At 35.9% G+C, this 7,500-nt stretch overlaps 2 pseudogenes; one reads left to right on the top strand and one right to left on the bottom strand.

Moving 5' to 3' along the window:
* Positions 1 to 439: 439 nt before the first annotated feature.
* Positions 440 to 1,180, bottom strand: LOC135215764 (hemocyanin B chain-like; annotated as a pseudogene).
* A 134-nt stretch (positions 1,181 to 1,314) lies between these two features.
* On the top strand, positions 1,315 to 2,470 carry LOC135215763 (hemocyanin-like; annotated as a pseudogene).
* The last annotated feature ends 5,030 nt before the right edge of the window (positions 2,471 to 7,500 follow it).

Below are 7,500 nucleotides of genomic sequence, written 5' to 3'. Positions count from 1 at the left end.
ACAGAGGCGTAGGTTTTAGCATAGTTAGATGATTTTCAGTGTACATAAGTCAAGACCCGTCTTGTTTCTACATCTTCCATTATGTATTATGTATTCTTGTTTGAGGGCTTTCGCATCAGAACAGCGGCGTATTCTAAAATCTCGATCTTGATTTCAGTAGTGCTATGTCCGACATATAAGATATTCTGTCCTTAGTGGTAGAAATCTTGTACATATGATGCATAGTTTAGAGTGTCGTTTCCTTTGCTATCATTCAAGTTGCATCCTGTGCGGATTCGTACTCGCCAGCCATTTCATCAATAACGGAAATTTCAACAGTTGCCAGAATCATCAATAATTCCAGTAAGGAGATTCTAGACTCTTCTTATTAAGCAATGATAATACCAAAGGAAAAAACTTTTTTATATTGATATATTTACTGCATAGGAGAAAGACCAATTCAGATGTGAAAAGACGCACAATAACAGCAAGATTTTACTGCGCTAGTGCAAATTAAGAATATGGGAACATAATATTCGCCTCCATATTTGTAGACAGTGTGAGGGACAAATCCTTCCTCAAATGGTTTCTCCCAGTAAAGTTCATCTGCCATGTCCAAATACTTGGAGAGACGCTCATTATCAAAGCGCACAGTCAGCTGATGATGTACCGTATTTGTCTTCCCACCAGAAGGGGAAATCCATGTGCCAAGTGACGTGATGCACATTCATAGCAATGTCCTCTCCAAAATAGGCCACACGTTGTTCGTTATTCTTTTTGGTTCCAGTGAATTCCATTCGAATTTACCAGGGGTACTGGTCATCTTAGCCTTCCAGATAACTTCGCTGTTTGTAAACATGTGAGGGGTAGCCTCATAGAGGGGGGTGGGGAGAACAATGCCATGTCCAAGATCCGAGTGAATGACAGCAGTGTGCTCACGCCAGTGTGCAGCATTTTTAACAGCACAGTCCCAGTCCTTGCACTGCATGAACACATCAAAATGCATCAGAGCTTCTTCCCTCTGGCGGTCATTGAAAAGGGAGAACCAGTGGTGTTGTTCCAACAGTCTGTGATTCTTGTATTCTTTGGCCAATTGATGAACAGCTTCACCTCCTTCCTTGTAAATAGAGGTGAATCCTTTAGGGTTGGAAGATGATGCATATCCTTTTAGGTCATGAAAATGGAGGTGATCAAAGAACATCTACAAAAGATGGTTCACATCCTGTTGTCTCTTGGCCAAAGGGACATCTGTGAAAAAGGATTTATATACATTAAAAGCAGCAACTTAACACCCATCATAAACAAGTGCGAATGAAATGGGGAAATTATGAAAATATGACTAAGAAAAATTCCATTATGATTGCATGAAAATATAAAAGAAATTTCTTTAAAGATCTTATGTTCCCACGTGGTAAATATCTAATACAGCAATGAGGAACTAGGAATAAGCAGACTTCTTTACGCTCCTTTGGCGGTTTACATTAAATATCTCAGTGTCATTTTGAAATCATTCAATATGAAAAGAATCTAGAACAACGATTGAGCGAGAATAAAAAAAAAAAAAATTAGGAAAATGACTTGGATTTCCCTGGCGTTGACATCAAAAGTGTTGGTGTTGAGAGAGAGCTAAAAACTTACTTTGAGCACTATGAATTCCATCTGCGCAATACATTAGACAGTGCAGAGGGCATCGAAAATGTCAAACTCAAAGCTGATGTCGACCGTCTGAATCACAACGACTTCTCCTTTGTTGCTGAAGTCAAGAAGAATAATTGCGGTGAGGTTCTTGGAACTTTCCGTATCTATTTATGCCCCGATTATGACAACAATAGCGACAAATTAGATTACACCAATGGCCATTGGCACTGCATTGAAATGGACAAATTCTGGTAGAAGAGTGAGTACTACTGTCTCATATTACGTGTCAGAATATAGCATCATAACAGGAATACTTTTTTTAATAATATGTCAAAAATAGAAGAAGCTTTTGTATTAAATACACTTTCTGAATTCCAATGTGTTTTTCTTATGATATTTTTTATTGATTTGTAATTTATTTTTCTTTGAGACAGTGGCTCCAGGAAATAATGACATCCTGAGGAAGTCAACCGAATCTGCAGTGACTGACCCTGATGTCCCAAGCTTCCAGTTTCTCATAAATGCTGCTGACAGTAGTAGCTTTGACATGCACGATTTTGAGAGATCTTGCGGCATCTCTAACAGGATGCTTTTGTCCAAGGGCAAAAGGGACGGCATGGAATCCTCCTTCTGGCTGGCTGTCACAAATGGTAAACACGATTTGACACACTCTAATGGTGATTCTGAGCGTAGTGGCACTCACGCCCTCTGTGGTGTTCGTAAAGAAACTTATCGCGACAAACGTCCCATGGGCTTCCCACTTGACCGCAGCATACCATGCAAACATGTCTTCGATGAGACCACAAACATCAAATTCACTCACGTGAAGGTTTACCATGAAGGACACTATTAAGTAAAATCAGATGGATTATAATTTTCTTTTTTCCCACAAACTTGTTCCTTTTTTGAGAATTTAAATCAATCAAATATGTTGTAGGAAGTTTTTTTCCTTATGATATGGAAAAACGGAAGCTAATCAAATAAAAGTACCACACCCTACGTGTTCTTTTCTAACCATTTCCCTAATAATTTGTATGGTTTTTTTTTCCCACATATAACTGTAGTTAACTTATAATGATATGACACCTTGATAGATGGGGAATCAACAAAAGATCAGCAGATCAAGATGAACTTTATATTTAGTATTCGGCGCAGTAAATACAACATATTTCACATCACATCACTACTCTTTCTCTCTCTAAGGATTATGTGTAGAAGTAAATACATCTATATAGAGTTAGAGAAGTAGTTTTTTTCTATTTTTGCATTATCCGAAGTTCTGGACTATATTCTCGTAATATGAAAAGCAGACGGCTTACAGCATTTTATCTCTTGAAGTTCCCATTACGATTCATTATCACAGGCTGACCCTAGTCTGATATTCGAAGGTGAACTGTTAGAAAAGCAACGTAACTCTTAAAACTCATTGTATGTATAGAAACCAGTTAAATTGCAATAATTTGACAACAGGCTCATTATGTCAACTGTAAGAATCACAAACATTTGAAAACCCCTGTATCAAACGTAATGTTTCAGAGACATGGTATTGTTAAAATAGAGAAATTTATCTCATTCTTAGCACATATTTGCAGCCAGCTGAATGGGTCCTCCAAGCTTGTGATTTCTGTTTTTAGCCATTCACAAATTTATCAGTCATTACCAATGTGAATCACACTAAACTATAAATGTAACATGTACTACTAGAAAATAGAGATTGTTGAAAAAATATTATTATTATTATATTCGGAGATGAAACCTATTCATTTGGAACAAGCCGATAGGCCACTGACTCGAAATTTAAGCTTCCTAAGAGTATGGTTTTCATTAAGAAGAGGTAAGAGGAGGTAAAAGAAAATACCATTAAAGAAATTTGCCTAATGTCTTATAAACATTAGAATCTTTGCTAATCTGGACGATTTTTTCTTCAAGAGTATAAAAGGGCGAGATTACACAGTAATGTAAAAAATAGCAAACCCATATTTCTCAGAATAAGACAAGCACATGAACTGAGTGGTCTAGAAGTTTTTAGATAAATAAACACTGTTTAAATTGTTTTCTTTTTTATTTAAATTCATCAAAGATTAACCTGAATGGCCATAAGTATAAAGTTTTTATTCGACAGCTCAGTACCCATCTTTATCTTTATACATCTTGTAGTTATATACACTTTCACAATGTCTACATGCTAAAAACCGAAATTGCATCAGTTGTGACAAATCAGTTACATGCAGATAGATGGAGCAGCAAAAAGCGGCATGGTTAGTTAAACATGTCTTATTGGCAGCTAAAGGCTAGTTTCAAGCGAACAAATTACCCTAAAACTATGAATTGTTCCTTGGATAATCAACATCTTTGAAACGAATTTTTGTTATTCATTCTACAATATTATTTTAACACAACACGAAATAAAGTAAGTTATAATGAACTTCTTCAAAACCACAGTCGTGTCAGACCTTTTGCCATCACTAATAAACCACAGGTTGGCCAATGCAGGTTCTTACTTGATCACAACGTTTTATTATCCTTTCAAAGTAAGACAAATATCTTGATAACACAGATGAAACGGGGAAATTCACCTGTTAACAACTTCTGCACCCTCTTCTGTCGGCCTCTGTTTGGGCATGGCTAGGAAACCTTCTTGTGTAATTGCCCTGGAACCCTATGCTCTAGCACAGAATAAAGGGAAATTCACAAGAAATGTATGGAAAATTGGGCCAGGGGTAACTGAATCACTTTCGTATGAGAAGTATTTGACTTTCAATCTGGGAGATTCTAACTGTGCCATTTTTAATGTGCACAAAAACCTTGTGAAGCATTGTGGTCAAGATCCTAAGAGATCTCAAGGTCTAGGTAAGATGACAATAGAATCTGCCTCATCAGAAGAAAGTGAAAAATTAAAAAGTATTATTTCATCTTGGAGGAGTTAAGGTTGATTGCTTCATACATGCTTTCTGGAATCACTCCAAGGGAATGATATTTGTAACTCAATTGAAGATGTTTTTTAGAAGAGACACCTAAAGAAGAATTTAAAGATAAATGTGTGATTAGAATTGGAAGAATGAAGATCAACTGTGCCTTAGCTCTGCTTCCACATTGAATGATTACACTCAACTCCCCCTACTCACCTAATGTAATAAAAGCAGCATGGTTACATTTTAAGGTTAAGCAGTATATCTGAAGACCAAGGAGATGTTTTTTTTACTGTCAAGGATATGATCATATGTTAGGTAGGCAGAAAATACGACTGCAGGGTAAGAACGTGTTTTGGACAATCTGGCCAAGGATGAGCACAAGACCTGGGTAACCTTTAATTATATCGAACATTGGTGTACTGTACACGAGAGAGAGAGAGAGAGAGAGAGAGAGAGAGAGAGAGAGAGAGAGAGAGAGAGAGAGATCAAGTTTGTTTTTAGTGCTAGCATTAAATCTGAAATTGTTTCGTGTCAATGAAACGTGTTTGTTCAATGTAAAGTATTCAATTAGTGAGTCCATTTAACAAGAAACTACCTATTTTCTAACTTCTTATATAACTTGTTGATAGGTCGAAGCAATGTTTACGTAAACCTTTCCTGTATCAGTTATTTGGTCAGTGTGTCTTGGTCTGTGCAATGTAGGAGGAGCCAAAAGGCTATAGTTTTTTTTATATTCGGTGGGTTAACAGAAGTCCGGAGTTCCAAAATAAAACCTGAAACTAAAAGTACCTCCAGAAAAGAAAAGAAAATCGTAAGGTCTTGTGCCGTGCGAAAACAAGATCACTCTTAGTCAATTGCATTTTCTTGATCCCGGCTACCATCATTTCAGTAGAAAATGGTTATTTCTAAACCACATGACAGTCATTTATTTTTACCTATAGGTACGTTTGCTTTCGCATTGTTGTCTATTATCTCCCTCGTTTCTAGAGAATAATTTTACCCTATACCTGCCAATAGGAAATAGGTCTTCTTTTTTTTCTGTTTACACGTTATTTATAATTACTTTGTGCGCTTGCTCTCGCGTTTTATTGGTTTTCTAATAATTCAAACTATACTCGTCGATTATTTTCCTGTTCCTAGGAATAATTCTACACTCACCTGACACTTTTTCATGCTGAGCAAATTTTAACAAATATTTTCATTTCATTTCCCGTTTTCCATGTTTTACGGTCTCCTGACCACTTTGACACATTGAATGGCCGTTCACGGGACACTAAATTCCCATTATATACTCTCTCCCCAATTACATAAATTCCATATAACGGCTAGGGAGCACAATAACGAAATATATCCCCCCATAAATAATAGCTGCTTAATACTCAAGAGAAAAAAACGAAAATTTGTGTATCGTTTACCATATTCGTAAGGATATTTGCTTTTTCATCGAGTTCAGTCCTTTTGTTGCAAAATATCTATGATTTTATGAAATATCGTTGGAATTTAACTTATTATTTGAACCTTTTTTGAGAAGCGAATATATTTAATATAAGCTTTTAATTAGACTTTCTCGTGGAAACATTATAAATCGTAATTTTCGTAGGACCATCTTCCAAATCATTAATTTCAAGTAAGAGATGTTATACAATAAGCAATTCAACCAGCTATTCTGTGGACGAAGAAAATCCCCGAGCAGGTTATCATAACAGAGATATTGCGAAATGACCCCGGGGGCGCAAAAGCATCATAATTTCATTACCACCAGAATTTACTAAACTACGACTGCCAGGTGAGTACGCTTTTTAGATACGTTGACTGAGGATGAGCACAAGACCTGGGTGACCTTTCATTATATCGAACACTGGTATGCCTTACAAGATATAGAGACCATGATTTAAAACTCCTTCATATATCACGGTCTGGCATTAGAGTTTGGTCATAAAATGATGTGCAAGTAGAAATGGAAAACGGGAAAAAATATATTGCCTGAACAATGATATCGTTTCAACAAATTGTTTATTGCCGTAAAAAGACATTTTGTTGAAAATATGTTAAGCGATTGGACTGCTGAGATTGATCCTCCGGATATCGATATATAGGACGTAGAAGTGACCTTTGATTCAGTTGCATCACATTGGTTGACTTTTCTGTAATAATAACCTTTATCGGGGTTCTTTTTGTACCGTAGATCTAATGCCAGGGGTGATCACGTCTTCTAGCATCTTAGCTAATCTCTAGTACAGGACGCAAAGAAAATAACAATAAAATTTAGTGTTTTATGAGTCGGCGTGGTAAATACATAAACATGCACCTAAATATTGCAGTTATCACATTTTTTTTAAGGCAAGGTCCGAGACCATGAACATTTTAAATTATCTATTTTGAGGGTAGTCAATATGATTTCAAAATTTCATTTCTAAATTAAGCATAGGATAAAAAAAAAATGTCAAGTGAATCTTATTCTATGTAGCTACAATGCTCCCCAAATTCTCGCCTCTGAATGATCAAAATCCGAAAACATCTTTTGCTTTGTTGTTTATAAAATATGAACTGTTGAGGTGAAATCTTTAAGGGAGCCCAAATAAATACAGGAATAGATAATAATCATGAATATAAAATCCTCGGTTTTAATAATAACAGCATAACTTTCAGAAAACATTTAAGAGAGGCTAATATCTCCTCGACTTTTGTTTTACTGGCAAACCTAACATTTTCAGTGAAGTAGGTGTAAATAATCAACGAAAACTTCAATGAACAGCTTTTAAATGTTGGATCTATTATATTGTCATCGAATGCATGAAATGTCAAATTAAAACATCAGAATTATTTTGGATAGTAGAAGTGCAAGCAATTCAGTTTTGATAAAAGTCATGATATTTCTTGCCCATTTTTTTATTTATTGAGTCTCTCAATCCTCTCGACGGAGGGGTATTCAGTAATTGCAGGGGATGAAACTATACACCTCTTATTTATT

The sequence above is a fragment of the Macrobrachium nipponense genome, chromosome 5 (assembly GCF_015104395.2).
Source record: "Macrobrachium nipponense isolate FS-2020 chromosome 5, ASM1510439v2, whole genome shotgun sequence".
NCBI classification, from domain to species: domain Eukaryota; kingdom Metazoa; phylum Arthropoda; class Malacostraca; order Decapoda; family Palaemonidae; genus Macrobrachium; species Macrobrachium nipponense.
This window is presented reverse-complemented; position numbering and strand designations above follow the sequence as displayed.